At 44.3% G+C, this 25041-nt stretch overlaps 1 protein-coding gene across 3 annotated transcripts in view; it reads left to right on the top strand.

The window, feature by feature from the left end:
• The window catches only part of PLPP1 (phospholipid phosphatase 1), a 131798-nt gene that overhangs the window by 97790 nt on the left and 8967 nt on the right, over positions 1-25041 (top strand). The gene's annotated exons all lie outside the window — the stretch shown is intronic.

The following is a 25041-nucleotide window of genomic DNA, read 5'->3' as shown; positions in this document are numbered from 1 at the left end:
TAGGTGTCAAATAGCTGATTATAGCATGATTGATTTCTTTGTAGAAGTATATAACTAAAATGTGTACCAATTTGTAGCCCCATGATTTAAAAGGGTATAAGAAAAATTGTTTCATACTACTACTGAAATTTTGTAGCCGAGTATTACACTGTTATAAAAATGAAAGTGTGTGTCCTAACCTATAGGGCAATTTAAGACACACTTGGATGGTATGTTGCATTCATTTTTAGTATCAAGTGACTATTTTAATACCTGTGTGAATGTATTAGTAAGCTGTAAATAGTTAAGAGCTGGAAAGGGATATATCTATATTTTTTTATGCCAAATTGGATCTGAATTAACGTGTAACCTTTAACATTTTTAATGTTTTTTTTAGTAATAGCCAGTAACTTCATACTATTTAACTATTACACTATTTAAATAAACATCAAGATTGTGCTAGTAGTTTAGCAATGTAGTAGAATATAGTTTTACTGATGAGTACATTTTGGAAAAGTTTGATTTTTTTTTAAAAATTTTCTATTTAGTTTTAGGAGTGGATACAGTTATATTAACAGTATCATTTACTGCAGAAATATCTTTTGGGTATTTAAACATTAATCAGTAAGGGTACCTCCCTCTATTACTATTCTTGTAGTTCTTCTTTACATATAGTTTAGCACAGGGGCAAGAAACATGTTATAATATATTGCACATGTGCATCAATTGCTGTAGAAGCTGTATGATGATGATTAATTTGAAAAACAACATGGCCATGAAAGAAAACACTAACTCATAACTCCATCCTCCTGAATGTGAATTAAGACGAGTGAGCAACCATAGCTCTTCCCAGCGTGTGTGTGTGTGTGACTTTATAACCTTCAAGATAGCTTAATGTACAGCTCTAGATTGAAACTGTTGAGGGCAAACCCATTCTTTCTCCCCCCCCCAACACCTGTGTTACAGTTCGAAGGGTGGACGCTGCTTGTCATGGAGCAATGTTACAAATCTTAGCATGGCCATGGATAATTATACATGCCAACTGATAAGTTCCAAACTGCTCCGGCATCACAGATTAGCAAACTGTGGCTGAGGCACTTAAGATTTCCATCTTTGTTCCTAGTCTCCAGCGTGTGTGTATAGGAGCATAGACAACAAATGTACAGGGAAGAACATTGTGGTGGTACATAAACATGACTTCAAGAGGGGTCTGACTGAAATGAGCTTTTTATTAGTCTCCTATCCTAGCTGACAGGCCTTCAGTAAAATTTAGTAATTAATAGGTATGTGGCCAATATTCTGATAATTTTAATGTTAGCCAAATCCGTTTTTGCATACTTAACTAGAAGCTGATTAGTAGGGAAATGGCATCACTACACTTCCATCCTAGTACCTGCTGCATGGCTCACTTGGCTGCATTGCGCCTCTTCCTTGTGGTCCATTGTAATGGTGGCTTAGTACAGGTTTAGGAGGTTTTGAGGAAGCTCTACTTCCTTCTGGTCTCCATCTTCTTATGTTCTGGGATAAGTTTCATGGTCCAGAAAGTACTGAGAGTATTTCAGAGGGATTTTTTATAAAGGTTACTTACAACCTCTGCTGAATGCTCAGTCAGCAAGGGAGTTCAGCATTGCAATCTAGACTTGTGTATCAGGTCTTGCCTTGCATTTCATCTTTAAAAGAAGCAGATATTCATATCATGTAGACAGTCAGGACAATGGTACAGTATAAGCAAAAGCACTTTCTAACCTTTTCCATGTGGCAATGCAGAGTGCAGCCGGTAGGCCCCTGGCCCTGACCAATCGCCCTGCGTGCGCTAACCCATTTAACTTTCAAACCTGGCTTCATCTTACTATGTGCACATTTATTCCAGATGCAGTTTGAGTCACAAGCAGCACACAGACTTTAACATGTGGCATTACTCAGTGTTAATCATAACCAGACCCTTGAAATCTTCTGCTCCTCTGAAGGAGCGGAGGAATCTGCTGTGTATTACTGTGTTGGGGAAGGCAACCTAGCACAAACTGCACAAAGCACGTAATAAATGCTGCCAGCTGAATATCTGTTACAAATCATGTCAAGGTATTTGAGAAGTAAATAAGCATTTGGTAAGAGTGTGGGGAAAGGTGATAAAAACCACTTTGTTTCTTCCCTGCTATTTCATCAAGCAGCTTAATCTTTCAAGCCAAACTTCTTACCTTCCCCCTCATTTTATGGGATACATTTCTTTCTAGGTGCAGTGTTTGCCCCATTCCACAGACAGTTGCCACAATTTGTCAGCAGAATCGCAAAACCAAGTTTGTAGCTGATATTGTCTGTTAGAGAAGTTTAATTTTGACAGTTTAAACTGGCAGGAAGTTGAGAGAAGTAATGTAAATACTCTTTTCTGCCTCTGTTCATGAATTGCTTAAAATATAAAGCAGTTTGGTCTGTGACCAAGTCTGTAGTAGGAGGCTCTATATGTTCGTAAATCATACGTGGCTGATGCTGGCTCTGACTGGAGCACTAAGTATTGTTAAGCAAAATCTAAGCTTGAGAAGTGACTCGGTTTTTGTTCAGAGATTATGAAGAGTAGCTGCATGACCTTCTCCACTGGCATAGCAACTGCCTTACACTCCTGACGTGCTTCTGGGAGGGATCATCTTGGTGATCAACTTCACACTGTATCTCGCTAGTCTGCCCTTTTGTCTTTTTGAGTCAGGCCATTCTTATCACAGCCTTCCTAGAATATGAACTATAACTGCTTGTCACTTTTTGTTTTTATTTTATACACCCATAGCTATGGAACCTGCACTGGCCAGACCCTCAGACAGCGCCCTTGTCAATGGCAAAGCAGCTGGTATACCTGAGGGGGAGAAAACAAACATTTTTGTCATGAGTTTTCCCTGGATATTGTTAGTCTGAGTCCTTCCCTAAAAAACCTCAACATTGTGATAAGGTGGAGGCAGTATCTGAGGACTGAGCGGGAATCTGAAAAAGCTTTTCAGGGAGATAGTTGCAGTGGCAAATGACAGTATGGAAAAAGACGGGAGATGCAGAGGCAAATCCTGGAGGCAATACAAAGCAAAAATGTCCTGTTGCAGCTCGTATTACTATGAAGGCATCAAGCAATGCAGAACTGCAAACCAGCACTCAGCTATGTTATACAGCCTCTGGATAATACAGGCTCCTGGGAACAATCACAATTCCTTGCTGTACTGATATAGCACTCTTCCCAGAAGCTAGTCCCCTCCCAGACTCCAGATCATGGCACTGAGAACACTGACACTTGGGACCCTAGCTCTTTTGAGTCCTGCTAACTGAGTGAGCACTCCGTGCCAGAAGTTCCATGAACCAGAAAAGGGAAAGCCCAGATGCAGACTAGCCTGTGTCTTTAAGCCCCGCATCTCCTAGTGCTGTGCCCTGAACTGTTGCACTTTACTCTCCTACCCCCAGGAAATCTGAGCTTATGCCCAGAGTTCAAAAAACTTGATTCTGCCCTTGTTTGTCTCTTGCACAAAAAGAGCAACACTACCTGAGTGAGGCTCACATTTCTGCCAAGAGCACCATCTGCTAGTCTCTTCCCCTCAGAACTCATGGGGGTTGGGAGCATGTGATGGAGAAGGCAATGAAGCCCAATTAGATCCAGGCATCACCACTTCAAGCAATAGCTTGGAAATGGAGGCTCACTGCTATGTCTAAGGAGAAGGCATCACATGAGTAAGGGGTACACTCAGACAAAAAGACAAGCCGTCTTTTGTCTAAAACTGTCTGGAAGAGAGGATCCTCCCCTGACCCAGTCAAAGTCAGGAGAGCCAACATACATGGGTACTAAGGACTTAGCCTGAGTAAATTTTCTCAGGAGAAAGAGGTGCTCAGTGGTGTGGATCTGATCGATTGAACATCAGTCACAATAGTGAAGACTCAGGATAAACAGCTCCTGGTGCTCCCATCTGTTTCCAGAGCTGATGTGGTACTGGTAGTGACACAACCCTGGAGGGAGCTGACTGCCACAGTGACCGGGGAACCTCTAGCTCTGTTCATGGAATTTCCTTCATACCCCAGGGCGCTTGGAGACCTACGTCTCCCTGAAGGACACCTTTGCTCTTCCCTATCTGCATTCAGCCCTGCTGTCAGGATTGCCTCTGGTCCAGGCCATTGTTACACTAGAGGAAGAGACTATTCTGAGGATGTGGAGTTGTTCATCCATCCCACGTGCCAGCCTGGAGGCACAACAGTCAGTTCCCCCACAAGTATGGGATCTCGCTTTTTGACAGGAGTCTCTGTGGCATCAGGTGGACAGGACAGGAGTCCTAGACAGATTAGGGTTCTGATCTCCAACCAGCCGTGATTAGCCACGAGACAGGTGGTACCCTGTGCCACGGGGTTCTCCTCCGCTGGTTAATCCATTGTACCGACAATATTGGGGACTGTTGGAGCCTTACTCTAGACACTCAGGATTGGTTCAGGAGTCCTATTTGCTATCACTGACCATCCACAACTGACCCTGCCAGAGTATTCAGAGAAGGCAGGTAAACCAGTTTGATTCTAAGAGCAATATTATCATCCACACCAGATGAGACGGTTACTCCATCTTCTCGTTCTCCGCCAGCTGACTTTCAGCAATATCAGGAGCTCAAGTCAGGGTGGTGACACAGCTACAGATTCAGCTTGAAGTCCAGGAGCCCCTCAGCACAGTTTACTAGACATTCTTTAGCCTTCTGCTCCCAGTTAAGTGGCCCTGCCTGTCATCAGAGCCATCATGGACCATGCAAAGATGGCTTGGTGAACACCTGTTCTTGGCTTCCTCCCATAAGAGGATTGAGAAGTGTTTACTTTTTCCCATCTAGGGGAAGGAGAGTTTTTGTTCTCTCATTCGTAGCCCAACTCTTTGGTGCAGGCAGCTACAGAGTGGTCCAAACAACACCCAACGGCAACTCTTTCTGATAAGGAACATAAGCGACTCGACTTTCTAGGGAGAGAGGTCTTTTCTTCCACCTCCCTCCAATTCAAGATCTTGAACTATCAGGTTCTCTTGGCCAAATGTGATTTTACCAATTATGCTAAGTTTATGGAATGTACGGACAAGGATAGAGCCTGCTTCCAGGCTTTAGTGGATGAGGGCAGAATAGTAGCCAAAACTTCCCTGCAGACTGATGGATTGGGTCACAGAAGCTCCCTCAAGACTGTCACTAGATATGCTGGGATACCCCTGAGAACAAACCCCCCTGGCAGAAAAGGCTTCACTCCACTCCCATCTTGCTGAGTTAGACACACCAGTCGGCTCCAGCACAGACCAAGAGGTTGGGCCATGCTCCCCTGCAGTTCACAGAAACTAAGATTCGCTTAGCCCAGGAGCTTCTCAGTTAACAGGGACTTTCCCAGCAACCAGTATTCTGTCTTTCTGGGAGCCTAAACCCTGAATACATCAGTTTTACTCTGTATAGAGCTTTATACAGGCTAAACTCATAAATTGTCCATCCTCCATAACACTGATAGAGAGGCACAGCTGTTTGCTCCCCTGTGTATTAATCACGTACTCTGGGTTAATTAATAAACAATATTTTATTAAGTGTAAAAAGTAGGATTTAAGTGGTTTCAAGTAATAAACAGAACAAAGTAAGTTACCAAGCAAAATAAAACAAAACACGCAAATCTAAGCCTAATACATTAAGAAACTGAATACAGGTAAATCTCACCCTTAGGTGTTCTAATAAGCTTCTTTCACAGACTAGACTCCTTCTTAGTCTGGGACCAATCCTTCCCTTGGTACAATTCTTGCTAGTTCCAGCTCAGCTGATGATAAAGGGGATTTCTCATAACTGCAGCCTCCTTTGTTCTCCTCCACCCCCTTTTATAGCTTTGGCACAAGGCGGGAATCCTTTGTCTCCCTCTGGGTTCCCCCCCCTTCCTTTTTAAATGGAAAAGCACCAGGTTAAAAATGGATTCTAGTTCAGGTGACATGATCACATCTCCTGTGAGACTTCATTACCCACTCACTGGCACACACAAATACAGAAAGTCTTACAAGTAAACAGAGCCACTTCAACCAATTGTCCTGGTTAATGGGAGCCATCAAGATTCCAAACCACCATTAATCGCCCACACAGAGTGTTATATCATATTCCTAGTTTTGGATACAAGAATGATACATTCATACAAATAGGATGACCACACTCAGTGGATTATAAGCTTTGTGATACCTTACAAGAGACCTTTTGCATAAAGCACATTCCAGTTATGTCATATCCACACTTATAAACATATTTTTAAAAAAATATGGGGTGCAACATCACAAGTGGATGTGGCAGTTACTGAATCTATGGGGATCACTATGGCCATTGTTATGAGAGACTTTGTTGCAATCCTCAGGCCTCCCTAGAGAGGTGCAAAGATCATCCAAGATCAGCCCTTCAATACAGTCAACCTATTTGAGAAGACTGAAGCTCTCTACTCCCTCAAAGACTTAAGGCTTGGCTACATTTACAGATGTAGAGCCCTGGGAGTTAAACCAGCCTTCAGAGACCGCAGCAGCGAAAACGCTGCCATGTATTTACACTGTCAGCTGCAAGCACACTAGTGTGGACACATTAGCAGCTCTTGGAACGCCACAAAGAGCAGTGCGTTGTGGTAGCTATCCCAGTGTGCAAGCGGCTGCAATGTGCTTTTCAAATGGGAGGGTGGAATGTGCCAGGGAGTATGTTGTGTGTATGTGGGGGGAGAGGCTGTGTTTTGGGGGGGTTGAGAGCGTGTCAACATGCTGTCTTGTAAGTTCAGACAGCAGCAGACTCCCTTTCGCCCCTCACACGCTCTCACAACAGCAGCATTCCACACTAATGGTTTGCTTTGTCCCAGAGCAGAGAAGCATGCCAGTTGTCAGAAACGGAGCTTTGAAAGGGGATATCCACATACCTGCAGCTGATTTCAAAACAATGAGAAGAGTGGCCACTTGACTTCAGGGGATTATGGGATGTTTCCGGAGGCCAGTCACAGCACAGTAATGGAACACCTCATCCATACTGATGCCCGGACATTTCAGCCGGGGCGCAGCAAGCAGCATGCTTCTCGTGGAGGTGGGTTACCAGGAGCGCTCCAGCTGCAGAGTCCAGGCGCTCTACGTGCTTTGCCAGTGTGGACACCTCAGGAGTCAGGGCGCCCAGGGCTGCTTTAATGCGCTCTAACTTGTAGTGTAGCCAAGCCGTTGGACCACGCTTTGCTCACTTGGCAGTTATACCCCTGCCCCCAAGAGAAAACACGGTCGACAGGAGTATATGGCAAGACTGCCTTCTCAGCCTTTTTTATTGCCAATGTCCTCAGGACCCCCCATGCTAGAGACAGAGGGTTACAGACCCAGGAAATCGGCTTCTACCCCATCCACCACCACCTTGTACTATAACCCCCAGGAGAAGTGTTTCTTCTGACGGGACTGTTGAGACCTGCATCCCTTTTATTGATGCCTCTTCATTCCCTTCCTCTGATAATAGGAGGCTGCCTTACCCAATTTGCCAAAAACTTAGAGGGGCCTAACAGACAAATGTGTGTGAGAGATTAGCCGTGGTGGCTATCTGACTCAGTTATCAACTGAGGATACAGTCGTGGGGACATCAGAACTCCTGTCAGCTGTCACTTCTACATTCTCACACCAAGCCTGTTTCTGAATTAATGCTGGTTGTTAATCTCCCACATATGGAATAAACATAGGAACCATCACTTGGCGGGGGGAGGAAGTTACTTACCTGTAACTAGAAGTTCTTCAAGATGCGAGGTCCCTATCTGTATTCCATGAGCCATCTTCTGTCCTCTCTGCTGGAGACTGGGCTGTGGTGAAAATGGAGAGATGTCTGCCTGCACCACCTTTTATGCCCTTGATTCAGAGCATAAGGAGAGCTGTGCATGTGAGGGCCAATGGACACTGATTTTAAATCCAGACTCAGGTGCATGGTGCAAATGTGTATTCCACATGTGGAATACAGATTGGGACCACACAGCTCAAGGAACCTCAAGTTACAAGGAACCAACCTCTGGTTACTGGCCAGTCGAATGGTAGCAAGTGTTACTGGCCAGTAGCAGAGGTTATTGGCCTACAGGATGGGGAGAAGCAGTAGATGTGATATAACTTGATTTTAGTAAGGCTTTCTGCCAGAGTTCCACGTGACGTTCTCATAAGCAAACTAGGGAAACGCAGTCTAGATGAAGTTACTATAACGTGGGAGCACAACTGATTTAAAGACCGTACCCAAAAAGTAGTCATCAATGGTTTGCTACCAAATTGGGAGGTCCTATCAGGTGGGACCCACAGATGTCAGTCTTGGGTCCTGTATTGGTCAATATTTTAATTTAATGGTTTGGATAATGTTGTGGAGTGCGCTGTATGAAATGTGCAGGTGGGGAGGAGCTGCAAGCACTTTGGAGGAGAGGGTTAGAATTCAAAATGACTGAAAAATTGGAGAACTGGTTTGAAATCGACATGACGAAATTCAGTAAAGATAAATGCAAAGTACTACACTTAGAAGGAAAAATCAAATCCATGGTTACAAAATAGAGAATCATTGGTGAGATGGTAGTACTGCTGGAAAGAATCTGGAAGTTGCAGTGGATCAGAAATTGAATGAGTCAGCAAAGTGATGCAATTGCAAAAAAGGCTAATACCATTCTGGGATGTATTTATTGGAGCGTTATATGTAATTGTCCCACTCTAATTGGCACTGGTGAGGACTTACCTGTAGTATTGTGTCCAGTCTAGGAAAGATGTCAACAAACTGGAGAGAATCCAGAAAAGAGCAACAAAAATAAGTTTAGAAAACCTGACCAATGAAGGAAAGGCACTAAAAACTGGGCATGTTCAATCTTGAGAAAAGATGACTAAAGGTGGGGACCTGATATAAAGAGGATTTAATCAGTTGTTCTCCACGTCCACTGAAGATACAACTAGAAGTAATGGACTTGATCTGCAGCAAGGGACATTTTAGGTTAAATATTAATAAAAAACTTTCTAACTAAAGGTAGTTTAAGCTCTGGAATAGGCTTCCAAGGGAGGTTGTGGAATCAGTCATTGGAGATCTTTAAGAACAGGTTGGATAAATGTCTATCAGGGATGGTCTACATTTACTTAGTCCTGCCTCAGCACAGGGGACTGGACTTGATATCCTCTTGAGGTCCCTTCCAGCCCTACATTTCTAAGAGTCTGTTGTTCTAAATTTGCATGTTGTTTGGTCATATGGTATAGTGAGGGAAATGTACACAGAAATATATGCTGTGAGTCAGTTTTTCATCTTTGCTTTATGTATTATATACAATGGGAGAGAATCTTTAATTTCCTAAACTGTATCTGCTAAGTAGTTTGCTATTTTTCCCATTGTGGTGCTTATTACTTTAATGTAAGAAAGCCTCTGACTTCCTGAAGACCACAGGAAAAAAATGTTTTGATTGGGGGCCCTAATGATAGTACAGCTTGTCACACTACCCTCAAACTGCAGGAGCCTGCAGAGGGATTGCATGAGTTTCCAAGAAACTGAAGAAAGTGAACAATGTACAAGTATTCCGTATGGACAATTAAGGAGTATTACAGAGTCTCCAAAGGAATCTAGTCTCTCACCTGTCAGGCAAGATGAAGGCATTGGTGTAGGGCTGAGAAACAGGGAATTTTGAGTTCAGAAAGGGGCGTGGGAAGAGCTGGAAGATCTGAAGTTCTTATTGAAAAATATAAATTTTGTGCCTACGATGGGCTTTAAAAAAAAATATCCTGAGGCCGTCTAACCTACTCAAAATGAATAGGTTTGTTTGAAAGCGTGTGTTTGGGAGCTTGAGGCCGTTCTCCTTAGTTTAACTTCTGGTTAGTAGGACAGAATTGGGCAGCTGTGCTGAGTTTTACTTGCTCAGGAAAAGAAATATTTACTTTGACATGTGAGTTGGACTGGTATGCCTGTGAATACACAGCTGTCCTCTTGCTCTCTAGCATTTGTATTTATTCAAAATATTGTTCCACAAGAAAAAAATCAAGTACTATACAGATGACTCATTTCTTCTCTTAGAGTATCATGGGCAAGCAGTTCTCTGCCATCATCCATCTAATCAGAAGTGTGGTGTGCAACAAACTGATACGTCACCAAAATGTAGGCACACACCAGAGGGAATACCTTTTTCAGAGTGTCTCAAGCACCATGGTAACTTGTATATCTTTATAGCTGAAGCTGAAATTGCTGTTTCCTTGGAGTAAAGACTGCCTGACCTTGCGCCAAAGCCGTTTGGGGTTTATACACTAACAAAATAGTTTCCTTACACTTTCCTATTATAAAGTAGATCACACAAGTAGAACCCTGCGTGGATACAAAATTTGTATCCACATCCAATCCGCAAATGTGGTCTGCGGATAGCTGCAGGTTTGCAGGACTCTACACAGAAGTCAGACTTAAAAACTAGTTTTGTGTCCAAGATTGCTGGGGTTTTAAAACCCATTAAGTACAGCAAATCTTTCCTTGAACTCATATAAGGTCTAATATATCTGACATGAGAACAAACCCGCTAGAAGAATGCATTTCGCTGCAGATTGCTCCAGACCACCTGTTCAGGGAATTGATTTTCAGTTATCTCTAATCAAGGAGAAAATTGGTTAAACAAATTTTACTATCATATATCCAATGTTAATGCATTAAGGATGATCAAGTGTGTTATTTGATGATGTTTCCTTGGTGGAAACAAAGCCTTTGAAGAACCCTCAATAAACATTCAGTAAAATAGTTCATATAATCCTCCAACATAAACTGGGCAGAAAAACAGCTCTGGAGAGTATATTCTTATCTCATAAATATACAATTTCCTAACCATAAAGGAATAGAATAGAGAAAGCTGCTGTTTAGAACTAGAGTTTCTGTTGTACGTATCTATCAGCCAGTGAGGCTACTTGGCACAACATGCTGCATTCCAGGCATCAAATCTAGTTCTAGTGTTAGATTAGTTTGGTCTCTTTTTAGTGGATATTTGTCCATTTTGCTAAAGCAGTCACTGCTGGCTCTGCTCAACTGGTCGTGGGCCAGAATAGGTGCCTGAGTTTCATTGGTGGAGTTGTGTGCATAAGTTTGGCTCTAGCTAGTGGTACTAGTCCCTGAATTGAGCTATTATCTCATACTGGAACTCTTTTGCCAGCAGCAGAGTATGTATGATGTGGACTCTTTAGGGAGTTGGAGCAGTGACAGAGTCCATGTGAACCATGTGACCTGATGATGTAAGCAGGACCACAATAACTATTTTCCCAGGCTGTTTCTAGCCAGTAGGGAGAATGGGCCCATGTTCTTCTCCAGCAAAACTGGCTTTGCTCCTGCATGAGAGGAGGGGTGGAAAAGAGAGCCTCAGTTCTCTTCTTTCTACCACCAATATCTGTTCTACTGAACCAGCACTTTCTCTTTCCGGTGTGAAACCTGGTGCAATGAACTATTCATTTTTATGAACTCCAAATTCAACCACAATGGTTTGGTTATCTTTAAGAGGAGTGGATCTGAAAATTAATGCAGATTCTTAAAGATTATGGGCTAGCCTCCGGCCCCTTATATGCCTGCTCTAGAAATCCAGTATAATCAGTTGTGCAGGGTTCCCCTTGAAGAGGGAACCCCTGAAGTGGTGTAGAGTTAACATAGGGTGGAATGTCTCACTTTCTCCCCAGTCCTGACACAGTAGTGTGATAGGAGTGTCGTAAGAGCTCTGCTGTGCTCCAGCTGCCCCAGTGCCCCTTTCGGGACTGTTGTAATTGGTAGAAATTATAGCAGCCCTGAAGCTATTGTAATGTATCCTCAGGACCAGCCTGTGGTTTGAGGCTCAAAGAGCTATAAAAGGGTGCGTCTTCACTACAGAGTTACCCCGGATGATCAGCACCCATCTTGACCTACCCCAGCTGTGTGCTGCCACACTGCAAAGCCGTATTCAAGTTATTGCCTCCTTACAGGTGCTGTACTTGCTTGTGTGTGTCACTAGGACTCCTAGGGGCATATCCTATGGTTCTTTATGCTGCAGTAAGATGAGATGCTCTGATTTTTCTCGCAGTGACTTGTGAGAGAACATGTCTCTCCTTTTGGGTATACAGGGGCAATGGTAGGAAGATACTGGATGACTATCACCACTGGAGTGATGTATATATTTTTAGCCTGTGTCCTTGCTGCAGAGGGGGTGGGTTCCAGCCAGAGTGAAAACAGAATCCATGCTCTAACCCATACCCCCAGCCATGCTAGCTAGCCCAGCTTGAAAGCCCCATTAAAATTGGTGAGACGGTTTTGTGTGTGGATAGGAGGGGGACTAGAGGTACACCCAAGTAAGAGCCCTGGTTTTCTCTAGTGATGACATACCCAAAGTGGTTTACAGCTCTGCTGCACACCCCTGAATTTTGCTAGCTAGAGAAGGAAATGGTCCCCAGAATGTGGCCTTATGTCTGCACCGTATTTGAGGACCTAGCTGTCCTTGGCAATGAATAAAGACATTTCTTGGTGCAGATAGCACAAAACAATGTTGACTCCCGGCACCATGGACTGTGAAGGCATGTGGCATGGTTCTGGAGCACAGATGAAAATGTAAATATTTACATTGGAGAGAGAACCAACTATGTCAGGAGGCTAGGTTGACATTTGCCCCACCAAATGGTAGTCATTAATATAGGTACGTTTAGATTCCTTATATTGGTTAAACCATTGCTGTCTTCATGTAACTGATCCAGATTAATTAAACAGTTACTGCTCAGTAGCTATCCTGACGTGACTGAAAGAGAAGTTATCTGCAGATCTTCTGGAATTATGGTTATCAGCAGTGATGGGGATCTTGTGAAGTGACCTGTGGTATTAAAATGCCTGCAGTGCACTCCTCCCTTTTATTTCAGGGCTCTGTGACCTGATGGACACAACAGAAGAGTTTATCTCCTTCAGCCACTAAGAAAATGTGGTATTTGTTTTCTGCTGTTAGGAAATGGCCAAACTTTGCATTTGTAATTAACTAAGTAGCTCATGTCCATTGTACTGTTTAGAGAAGCAATTTCTGCTTTGCACGGTCAGCTGAAAAAAAGTCAAGCATTTTCAGCTGGACTTCTAGTACGAAGCTATTTTACCTTTTATTGGTGGGGCTTTTTTAAATGAGTCCAGTCCCTAGCTTAGTAACAGAAGTGGTTTGTGTGGATGATTCACACCTGGTAAAGATGAGAGAAATACTGGAATATGTTCCAGCATGTGTTGGCTGACACAGAATCGATCACCTGGAGTCTCTCTCTTGCCTATGTGGTCAGGATGACTTACTACTGTTCTGATACGATAGGCTGATATCAGCCTATACATACTTTTTTTTTTTTTTTTTTAGCCATTGCTTCACAGAGAGGACAAAAGCTGAGGCAAACTAATACTGAAGTGTTGCAAAGCATAGTTGTATCCCCCACAAAAAGATGAAGCTAACACTGCGGACACCCAGCAGTACTGTGAGCATGTGGCATTTCAGGAATGAAGGGTTTTTTAGGTAGAAAACCAGAAGATCTAGAGTTAACTGTCACACTGCACTTCTCAAATAGGGCACTGACTCACTCAGTCAGTCAATCTTAACTCTGTCCTGTGTTTTTACAACATGGTGTAATGAAACCCTAATTCTTGAGCCTCTGTTTTTTGTACTTCCATTATGAGTGTAGTGTTGGTGAAATTATAGGGGGAACAGATGGTGATGTAGCAATCATTTTTAATTTCATTTTAATATGTTGTCTCAGATCGAGCTTAAAGAGGTGCCCAGGTGGTAAACTGCATACATCAGTCTCTGCTAGAGCTGTATCATGGAAGCGGTATGTTGTGAATGTGCTCAGAGCACTTGTATGTATGCACATATGCAACACTGTGGCATAAAATTTTGTGCTGTTCTAAGTTATGATGTATGGAACGTTTGCATTAACCTGCAGTCATTTTTGGGGGAGGTGGGGATTATGGACTTTAGAAGCTGCTTGTCTTTTTGTTATTACTGGGGCAGAATGAAAGTTATTGCTGTTTGAGAGTCAGCACTTTGTTTGAGAAGTGCAACCCTACTTCTGAATTCGCTGGGTTTCTTGATTTTATTTTTTAATTCCAAGGTGGCTATGTGCCTACAGTCTTAACTTTGCCTTAACAAAAAAGTCTCTCTTTGTTTTGGAATCTCCTTCATTTTTACAGTCCTAGGGCCCACAGAAGAAGCAGCCCCTGTTTCAGGAAGCCATAGGAGGTCCACAAGAGGCCTAGTCCAGCAAACTTTAGGAGAAAAGCAAAGGGAAAATGCTCCTTTGTTCTATAGGTCAAGGTCTTTGGCTAAATACACTGTCACCCACCCTCCTGTGGCGAGGTCTCTATGCTACAGACACCTTAAGGTAGTGGTTCTCAAACTTTTGTACTGGTGACGCCTTTCACATAGCACACCTCTGAGTGCAACTCCCCTTATAAATTAAAAACACTTCTTATATATTTAACACCGTTATAAATGCTGGAGGCAAAGGGAGATTTGGGGTGGAGGCTGACAGCTTGTGACCTCCCATGTAATAATCTCATGACCCCCTGAGGGGTCCCGACCCCCAGTTTGAGAACCCCTGCCTGAAGGTCTGCAAGGAGGAGGCTCACTTTTTTGCAAACCCTTTGTGGACACTCACTATTACAGCTTCCTTCCTGCAGAGCCCAAGAAATGCGTAGGAGTGGAAATCTTTCCTATTACTCTCCTAATGCTCACAGGAGTGGGGCTGTTCTCTTAAGGTCTGCACCAATGGCTATTGGTGAGGAATGCAGCCAGCAGGAGACTTGTAGGCCCTCAGAAGCAAAGAGGGGTGCATAGAGATGAAAGAACTTCTGCATTCCTTTTGATTGCTTCCTGCTGCTCTGCATCCTCCAGCTGGAGTTCTAGGGAAGGAGATCTCTGCTCTCCCACCTCCAAAAGTTTTACAGGCTATTCAGCCCCCTGTGAGCGCTTCATCTGCTGGAACCTTATGAGGTCTCCGAACTCCACATCATGCATTAGGCTTGTAGCTAATCCATGCACCTTACAGGTTCATGGGTCCCCCCCAAGACTTTAGACTTGTGGTTTCCCTCTGTCCCCCTGTCAATAACCAACTCTCTTATTAGACTCCTGGGGAGACTTAGGAGGGCTAGTCATTCATTGGTTGCCTACATGTACCTACAAGTCAAGTCTTGGGTTGTTGGGAGCCTCCGCAAAGTCCTAGTAGGTGGAGGGTGAGCCTTCTCCCCTTCAGCAAACTTCATAATATCCGTAGGAAGACAGCGATAGCTTCTGAACTACCTCTTTCTATCCCCTCCTACAAATCTCTCTAAGCCTGCTGGAGCAGGGCTCTGTTGAGGGATACTGGCTGAGAGCGGAAGACTTGAGAGGTCATGGGGGCAGACCCTGCCCCTTCCTGTGAAGCTGCTGAAATCTGTAGGAGAAAATTCCCTTGGTGGCTTACTGGCTGCACCCCTCCCTGCCAGGGGCTGCTTGATGAGAAAATTTTTTTATTTAAAAACAAAAACCCTCCCTAAGGATGGGTTTATACCTACCCCACTGCCCGTCAGAGTCAGCATAGCCCTCCGGCCACCATTTGTGGCAGCTCCTTAGGGCAGGGACTGTAGTCCCTCCTGGGCAATCCCTTATGGCTTGGGCCCTTCATTTTCAGTTTTTATTTTATTTAATTTTTCCTGGGAATGTATCAGTGTTTATTACTACAACACAAAGAGGTGAAAATCAGTGCAAAAAACTATTAATTTTTCTGGGTAAATATCGGGGTGGGGTGTATTTAGTAAATTAATGCTTTGAATTCCATTCAACGATGTGGTTTGCTGCAGAACTAAAACAGAACTCCAAACACGTCACCTCTGAATTTAAGAAAACAATATACAGTATCTCTAGTCCCCCAAATAAAACTTTTCATTTGAATAAACAGTTTGTTGTTGTAGATTTAGAAATTATTAGCCTATAAATATTTACATTTAATAATTGGACCACACCATTTGCAGCACGTACATTCAACTTCATCCTTTTCTCCTGTTTTTATTTTTGTTTTTTTAAACTTTTGAATACTTCCTTGTGCTCTGAAACATTCTAATACAGATTTTCGTTTTCTTCCCATTTTAGTGTGTCAGATCTTAAACCATTGTCTGCTAACAGCTTGAAATGTGTACGTGGTGAGCGTGAGATTCATCAGTACATTCAGATGCATATGCACTTCAGAGCTTGCTTGCGTGCATCTTCTAGCCCAGGGCTGGCCAACCTGAGCCTGAGAAGGAGTCAGAATTTACCAGTGTACATTGCCAAAGAGCTGCAGTAATACATCAGCAGCCTGCCATCACTTCCTCCTCCCACCCCCAGGATTTCCCACCTGCCGGCCAATCGGCACCTTCCCCGCACCTCCTGCCCACTGTGATCAGCTGTTTCATGGCATGGAGGCTGTGGGGTGGAGAGGGGGTAGGAATGAGGATGTGACAGGCTCAGGGGAAGGGGCAGAGGTCTTGGGGGAAGGGGGTGGAGTTGGGGTAGGGCCTGGGGCAGAGCCGAGGATTGAGCAGTGAGCACCCCCAGGCACATTGGAAAGTTTGCACCTATAGCCCAGCCCCGGAGTCGGTGCCTATACAAGGAGTCGCCTATTAACTTCTGAAGAGCCACATGTGGTTCCAGAGTCACAGGTTGGCCACCCCTGTTCTAGACTGATCCATAGCCTTACTTCAACAGGCAGCTTTGCATATACACACAGACTAACGTATTATCATAATACATACATCTCATGCAATGTGTTATATTTTCCTAATAAAACAAGGTGAGATTTTTTTTTTTTTTTTTTTGTATTTGGATGATACAAAAGCAGGGTGAAAATTGGAAAACTGAATAGTACTTTTTTGTAAAACCTGGGAATTTTTCTGTAAAAATTGGTTTAAACTGAAAACAAAGGGGCTTACTTATGGCCTAGAGCTGCTGCATCAGTTGACTTAACCTGTCTGTCGTTCTTCCCCAGGGCAAGAGTCTGTCTAGCTTCAAGGGGCAGCTGGGCAGCCCTAGGTCCCACAGTGTTCAGTCAAGTCCCAGTTGTAGTTGCTTGTGAAGGGGCACACCCTCACTCTGGCGGAGAGGAAGCTAACTCGCTCTTCTGGATCTGTCCAACACCAAGGTGCAGGTGCAACTGCAAGGCTTGTTCTGCCGGGGGGGGGGGGAAGAGGGAGCTTAAAAGAGAGAACCTCCCACAAGAAGGGCCAGTGAACAGGAAGAAGGCTGCTCCACCTCAGACAGCTGAGATAGGCCAGCTGAGGGAGGAGCAACTGACCTCACCGCTCCTGAAGTGGCATGACCCACCCTCAGCAGTACTGCCCACAAGGATACAGGAGGTAGCTATTTTAGACTAAGTCCAAAGGGCTGACCCAGGAAGGCTGCCTGTTATCCAGGTCACCCTTGTCTCTTTATTTTCCTATGGACTCCACTCTCCCATGAAAGAGGGGAAAGGACTCTTCTTTTGTTTGCCCGCCAAACCCTGCTTGGGTGTCTGCTGGCGGGGAGAGAGAGACATTATAAAGGACCAGAAGTTGGGTCTAGAGGGGACTTGAGGGAGCCCCTGCCCCTGACAAATGTTGGAGAATGCAGGTATAACCACATTTGGTACAAGGGGTTTAAAATAAAAAGGGGGGGGGAAGAAGAGGTAAGCAATTGGGACCTGGAAGCCCTCCTACAGAGTGGGAATTTTGGGCAAGGACAGAGGAACCACCCTAACTTAGCCTTTGTTGGGTGAGCAGTATCTGCCCTTCATGCTCAAAAAGGAGTGCTTGTATTCAATTGAAAGGGGTAGGTAAGCTGGGGTGGGTGAGGGTCCAGCTGCTGGTGCCATACAGGTACCGCTGGGCGATGTTGCAGTTTGCACATGATATCCCATGTGTTGGACACCTGGGGAGAGAGAAGACATTGTATTGGGTATTGGCCTGGTTCTACTGGCTAGGGGTGCTTCATTAGGTGGGAATACTGTTTCTCCTACCTGGAATGTCAGTGAGGCAGCCGCAAAGGTCCCTGACCTTGATCGAGTCACCCTTTGAGAGAATCAGTGGACATGATCAGGCCCCTAGAAAAAACGGCCTTGGGGCATCAGTATATATGAGTGATCGACTATGCAACTAGGTGTCCAGAGGTTGTTCCTCTGCACTCCATGAAAGCTACAGCGATAGCTCCAGAAACTCTTAAAGCGCTTCTCACATGTGAGATTCTCCCCAGAAATATTAATAGCTAAGGGACTAACTTCACCTCCCAGCCAATTCGTGAATTATGTTCCCTTCTGAAAGTCTCATCCTGGAAAACCTAGGTGTACCACCCGCAGACTGATTGCCTAGTACAGCAATTTAATAAGATGCTGAAGGGAATGGTGAAATGCTTTGTTGACGACAGCCGCAAGCAGTGGGACCAGCTGTTCCCATCGCTCCTGTTTCCCATAAGGAGGTCCTGCAAATGTCCACAAATGTCTTTGTGGTCGTCAACCATGAGGAATCTTAGACTTGTTATGAAAAGATTGGGAGGAACAAGACATAGGGGCCTTAAGCCTTACGATATGCCTTATAATGAAGGGAACAACTCAGAAACATAGGGGTTTTCGGTAGAGAGAATTTGAGAGAGGCCCAACTCATCAGGAAAGAAATTACAAGAGAAGGGCATGACTACAAACTTTCCAACCGGGTGACCATGTTCTCCTGCAGCAGAATCTAAATTAATGGCCCAATGGCAGGGTCCGTTTGGAGTGGTCAGGCGGGTCATAAGAAATAAGACTACCAGGGAGGAGAAAAGAAATCAATATCTATCAAGTGAATCTTCTCAAACTTTGGAAGATGCAGGAGACCCTCTGATAATTCCCTCTCCTGGGACCCTAATTCAGGTCCCATTGGTACCCAGCAGCCAAGAACTGACAACAGTATGGGGCGGTGAGGGGCTCTGCCCTGCTCAAAGGAAGAAGCTCCTCCAATTTGTCAGATTTCACAATGGTATTTTCCACCTGCCCCGGAGAATGCAGTTCATCCCACATCATCTATAGACCACGCCAGGCCAGCTGGTCAGGGAGAGCTCTAGACCATTGCCACAGAGGTTGTGGGATATAGTCTGAGAGGAAGTGTGAGCAATGCTGGAGATGAGGATAACTATGAAATCCAAAAGTGAATGGAGGAGCCCCACAGATCTCATTCCCAAACCAGACGCTTTGGTTTGGGTTTGCATTGACTTTAGACAGGTTAATTCCATCTCGAAATTCAACACCTACCCAGTGCCAGGGTAGATGAGTTACTACAGCAGCTGGGATTGGTGAAACACCTGAGCACTACTGACTTAACAAAAGGGTATTGGCAGATCCCTTTATCCCCTTTCTCACAAGAGAAAACACCTTTCTCCACTCCTTTGGGTACTTCCAGTTCAAGACTCTGCCTTTTGGTCCCCGTGGAGGTGCCACAACTTTCTAGTGGCTTATGAACAGGATCCTCACCCCCTACATAGGCGACATTGTCTATAGTCCTATCTGGGAAGACCACCTACAGCACTTCAAAAGCAATATTAAAAGCCCTACAGGATGCAGGACTTACTTTTCAGAGTTACATGTAAGATAGCCATAGATGAAGTAACCTATTTGGGGTACCGCGTTGGAGGCAGCCTTGTGAAGCCAGCGGTCAACCAGGTAGAGGCCCTAACAGCGTGTCGCATTCCCCAGACAAAGAGGCAAGTAAGGCATTTTCTCAACCAGGTTTATCCGTGTTTTTGCCTCAATCACAGCTCTTCTTACGGACTTCATGAAAGGCAACTACTCTGAGATGACCCAGTGGGATGAGAAATATGAGGATGCTTTTAGTGAACTGACAACATGACCATGCCAGGTGCCTGTGTTCTTCAGCCCTGATTTTTTTTCTTGGGAGCTCAGACTGCACACCGATGCTTCAGACGTCAGGCTCGGCACTGTACTGTCTCATAAGGCTTTGGAGAAGAGCACCCCGTCCTCTACCTGAGTAGGAAGCTTTTCCCTAGAGAAAAGGCTCACTCAAGATTAACTGGACCATGGATTCCCTTGGGTATTACCTGTTGGGTAGCCCCTTCTCTCTGGTAATGGATCATGCTCCCTTATGCTGGATTCACACAATTGAAGACCTAAATCCATATATAATGCTATTATACCTTGCACCACAACAGCAGGTGGGAAAGGACCATGCCAACGCTGCCCTAGAACAGCCTTTCCAGCTTGAGGGGTGGGGCATGTGAAGGGATACGCCCTCACACTGACAGTAAGGAGACTAACGAGCTTCTCTGGGCCAGCTCAACATCCATGAGGCACATCTGCAAGGATTGTTCTGCCTGGAGGGTGGGGAAGCTTTAAAAGGAAAAATCTGCCACAGGAAAGAGTGATGAACAAGAAGAGGGCAGCCCCATCTTGGGCAGCAGAGACAGACCCATCAAGAGGGAGACAGTGGCAGGCCCTATTGCTCCCAGATCTGTGTGACCCAATCTCTTAAAGCAGTATGTCCCAAGAGGAGTGGCTGGAGGTAGACCCCATTTTAAACTAAGCTCAGAGGGCTGACCCAGGAAGATGGCCTGATATCCAGGTCACCCTTGTCTCTGTCTGCTTATGGACTCCTCTCTCAGATGAAGAAAGAGGGGAGAGGACTTTTATTTTGTTTGAAGAACTTCCCATTGGGTGTCTCCTGGGGTGGGGAGACAGACAGACATGCATAAAAGACCAGAAGTGGGGACTTGTGGGAACCCCCGCCCCACGACCAGAGCTTGCTGCCCCACCACCCCAGGCCTGAAGCCCAAAGCCTGAACCCACCACCCCTGGGAAGGTGGGGAACTCACTGGCTGCCTGATCCCACAGCATTGGTGATACCAGAGGGGGGGGCAGGGCCCAACCTCTGCTGCTCGCCCCAGCAACCAACAGCAGCCAGGAGCAACAGGGAGGGGGAGGTTTAAGACAATATTTTGCAATAATGCCCACATCATCTAAGTACAGTAACTCCTCACTTAAAGTCGTCCCAGTTAACTTTGTTACATTGCTGATCAGTTAGGGAACATGCTCGTTTCAAGTTGCGCAATGCTCCCTTATAACCTTGTTCAGCAGCAGCCTGCTTTGTCCACTGCTTGCAGGAAGAGCAGCCCATTGGAGTTAGCTGGTGGGGGCTTGGAACCAGGGGGACCGGCAGCCCCCCTAAGTTTCCTGTCAGGCAGCCGCCCAGTAGGCTATCAATGGCCCGGCAGTTCAGCTGTCCCTCCCACCACTGCCATGTAGTGCTCCTGCTCTCTGCCTTGGAGCTGCTCCCAGGAACCTCCTGCTTTCTGTGCAGAGGGGTGGGTAGAGGGTTGCTAATGTCAGGGTGTCCCCCTCTCCCCCCTCCTTTACCCCATCTCCACAGAGCTGCGGGGGGAGAGTGGGGGACAGGACAGGGCTCAGGATGGAGGGAGCTTGCTGGCAGCAGCTGCTGTCTCAACTTGCTGATCTACTTAAAAAGGCAGTGTACTTAAAGTAGGGTCAGCGTACTTAAAGGGGCAATGTGCGTGTGTGTGTGTCTGTCTGTGTCTCTCTCTCTCTCTCTGTCTGCCATGCTGTCCTCCTCTCCCTCCATTTGTGCTGCCTTGTAGAATGCAAGGCTACATTTACAATGATGGGTTAACCCTTGAGGGCTCAGCTGAGTGCTAGTTCATCATTTAGCGGTAGGGCGTTCCCTGGGAAATAGCCCACCCTCTGACTCCACCACCATGTATATATAAATTTCCCTGGAACCTAACCCCCGCTCCCTTACATTAATTCTTATGGGGAAAATTGGATTCGCTTAACATCATTTTGCTTAAAGTAGCAGTTTTCAGGACCATAACTACAACCTTAAGCGAGGAATTACTGTATTTCTAACTTCTATTATTTTTTTTAATTGATGCTGTTTCTGCAAAGTAGGAAAAATCCAGAGATTCACTTCCCAGATTTCCTCTTTGGTGTAAATTTGTATGGAAACAGTAAACCTCTTGAAGACTGACGTCTGAAATACCTGAACTCTGCCATGTGAAATTCATGGTGTTGCTTAGGTTTTGTTTCAAAGCAGTGTTCAGTTGCAGAGTATCTGTTCTGTTCTGCAGATTCTTTAATGTTTGCAAAGGGCTTTGAGGAGTACTGTAGAAGCACGAAGTATTATAAACTAGCTTTAAATACATGACCTGGATTTAGTAGTTAGCCTTAGTGGACAAGAAAGAACACTGTGTCCTAAGGGCAGGATTATAAGGCAGCTGGGGGGATTGCATGGTTAATGATTTCAAGTAATATTTGTATAGCAAAGTAAAGTTTTTATTGTATTTTTCTTCTTTTTTTTTTTTTTGGTTGTATGAAGTAACTGTACTTATGGTCTGAAAAAAGAACATTTCAGTCTTTTGAAAAGTATTTTTCTCAAAGGATTTCTGAATTTTCTTATGTAGAGCTACAGAATTCCATCTCAGCAGTTTTTGCTCTCTAAAAAACAGAAGTCACATCTTAAAATAAACTTTATAAATACCTAATATTTTTAAAATCCCCCCTCTTTTTTTAGGGGGGCGGGACATTTTTTAAACAGCAGCAAATAATTCTCTAGTTGCAAAAACCTTTCCATTTGTGTCTGTGGCTTCTTGCAAAAAACCTCAAAGTGGCTGTTTTTCAGCCCCTACGTAGTATTTTTAGAAATGGAGTATTAGACCATAGGCTGGGAGGAAATTTGTGTTCAGCATGTGTGGTATTTTCGTTATAGGGTAAGCATTAAGTGAAAAATGGCTAAAAATTCTTAAATCATACTCTGTGAAAGCTTCTATAAAATACATCTGTGTGTGTGTCCAACTTAGTAAATTAAAAGCATGGTGGGGGAGCTGACCACTGTTAATGGCACCTACCATTTCTAAGGTAATTTAATAATGACAGTTTATATAGGGACAGAAGAGAGCAGGAGAGGGAGGATGGACAAATCAATACCTACACGTGTTTGTGGAACTACTTAAGACATTGGAATGGCGTCCTGTATTTAAGCATTAATTTAGTATTTTTTCTCTTACACTGATCTCTCTCAGATGCAGTGACACCTCTGTAGTAAATCACAGGGTAAATCCTGTTGCTCTAACATACTTTCTGCAGTAATGCTGTGTGAAATTTACTGACAAGTTCCACAGTTTCAGTGACAGAACATTTAACTCTGAAATTCAGTCTGCTTCCAATTATGCAGGAAACTTTTAACTGCACTTTAATGAAAACACAGCAAAGGGGGCAGGATTCAATCCTGTTCCCATTTGAAAGCAGTTTTATCAGTGACTTCAAGTAGGAGCAGGATTGGGCCCTAAAGAAATCAGAAGGGGACGTGTCGTCTGCATGTACAGATACACTCTTCATGTCAAGCCTGTATTTTATATACATAGTGTATGTTACTATAACCATGAATGTAGTAAAATTCACATCTATGGATGCATACAAGGATACATATTTTATGTGGGATTGGCTTTAACTTTCATAGACCTGTATATTTATGGGACTACAGGGGAGAAGTTGTATTCCTTAATGTCTTGTGAGAGGATTATTTTAGTGCACTAAGCAATGTTGTTCATCTGTTTTAAACTGTTCATGTCAACCCAGGTCTTGCTCCCATTGCTCAATTCAGTTTTAAAGAGTGATTGATTAGAAGGCAACTCCCCTTCCCCCTCCCCCCCCCCCAAACAACTGGCTAAGTCTGTTAAGTTTAAATTCAGTTAGAAGGACCCTGATAAAAATAACATGGAATTTGCCACTGCAGCAGCTGGCTTATGAAAAATAACCATCGCAAGCACTTAATATCCGAAAATGCACTTGTGATAAACAGCAGCAGCTGTTACTCTCTGAAAGTAATTACAGCAGCAGATAGTCATTTCAGTGAAGTGGCTGAAAAGAAAGTGCTGTGTGGGATGACTTCTCCCTCCTTCCCAGGTTGTGAACCTACTCTTAGAAAAATGTGGGACTGTCCCGTTCTGCTGTGGAGCGTCGAAGAGCTCAAGGGTTTCTTATACTTGCTGTAGGCATCACCGTGCAAGTCTTCAGAAAGGCTCTAGGATGGGTAAAATATACATACTTAACGGTGTGCCTCCTATACATCGTTATAGGATACTTCCAAATCTTGAACTGCTGTGGCTAGTGGTTACTTTCTTAATGTGGAATTGAAGTTTGTTTAAACATAAAACCTGGGCTTCCTGTTTGCCAGCTGTCTGTTACCCAGAAAAGGGCCAGCATTTTGCTTTGGGAGTACGTTCTGCTTGAGGGAGGTTCAAAGACAACATTGTACCATTAGCTCAGATTTCTGTAGGCTGACCATGAAAGCTCCTACCAGCTAATCTGCACCAGGGTGTCTCAAAATGTTCTTCTAGTATAGACCACATTTTTGAAGGACATGTAGCTGTCTTCAGGGGACTTCAGCAGCTGGAGAAAAAAAGAGAGCTAGCACTGAATGACCAGCTAGCTCTCTGTAGGCCACCATGTGCTGCATGGACCACCAGTGGCCCATGTAGAACCACTGAATCTATTGTAGTATGAAAGCTGAGGTAACATAAAACACAGCTTTTCACCCTTCACATACTATATTGCTCTAAACTATACTGTCTGGCAGTTAATATACACAGTGGCAAAATAATGGCAACGTGGAATGAAGTCACACTTTGAAACCTATCTGCAGAATAAGGTGTGTCCTAAGAGGACCTGTTTGGCATTTACACTCTGATTAAACTTAGCTTATAGCGTCTTTTTCTGGGACTGATTTCACCCTGACCCTGCTGTGGGGGGGGGGAGGAGGGGAGGACAAGTTATTTCTGTCGAGGGTTGATCTTTTGACACTCTGTTTATAGCAGACTGAAAATACCAATGTGATGATGTAATAGTTACTTTGAAAAACCAATGGAACATTCCCCAAACATTTACCTTTGGAAAGTAGCACCTTTAATGTACATTATTTGCACAATAAACTTAATGGTTATAATAGATGCACATGGTTTTTGAAGTTGGCTGTGGAAGCATTGACATTAGGTGGTTTGTATATCATGGTAGCACATGAATCCTGTGTGGCTCAGTTGACAGCACTTCAGATCTTGGGCTGCAAGGTTATGAATTCAAGTTTT

The sequence above is a fragment of the Eretmochelys imbricata genome, chromosome 5, assembly GCF_965152235.1.
Source record: "Eretmochelys imbricata isolate rEreImb1 chromosome 5, rEreImb1.hap1, whole genome shotgun sequence".
Taxonomy (NCBI): domain Eukaryota; kingdom Metazoa; phylum Chordata; order Testudines; family Cheloniidae; genus Eretmochelys; species Eretmochelys imbricata.
The sequence above is the reverse complement of the archived record's forward strand: the minus strand, read 5'-3'. Positions and strand labels throughout refer to the sequence as shown.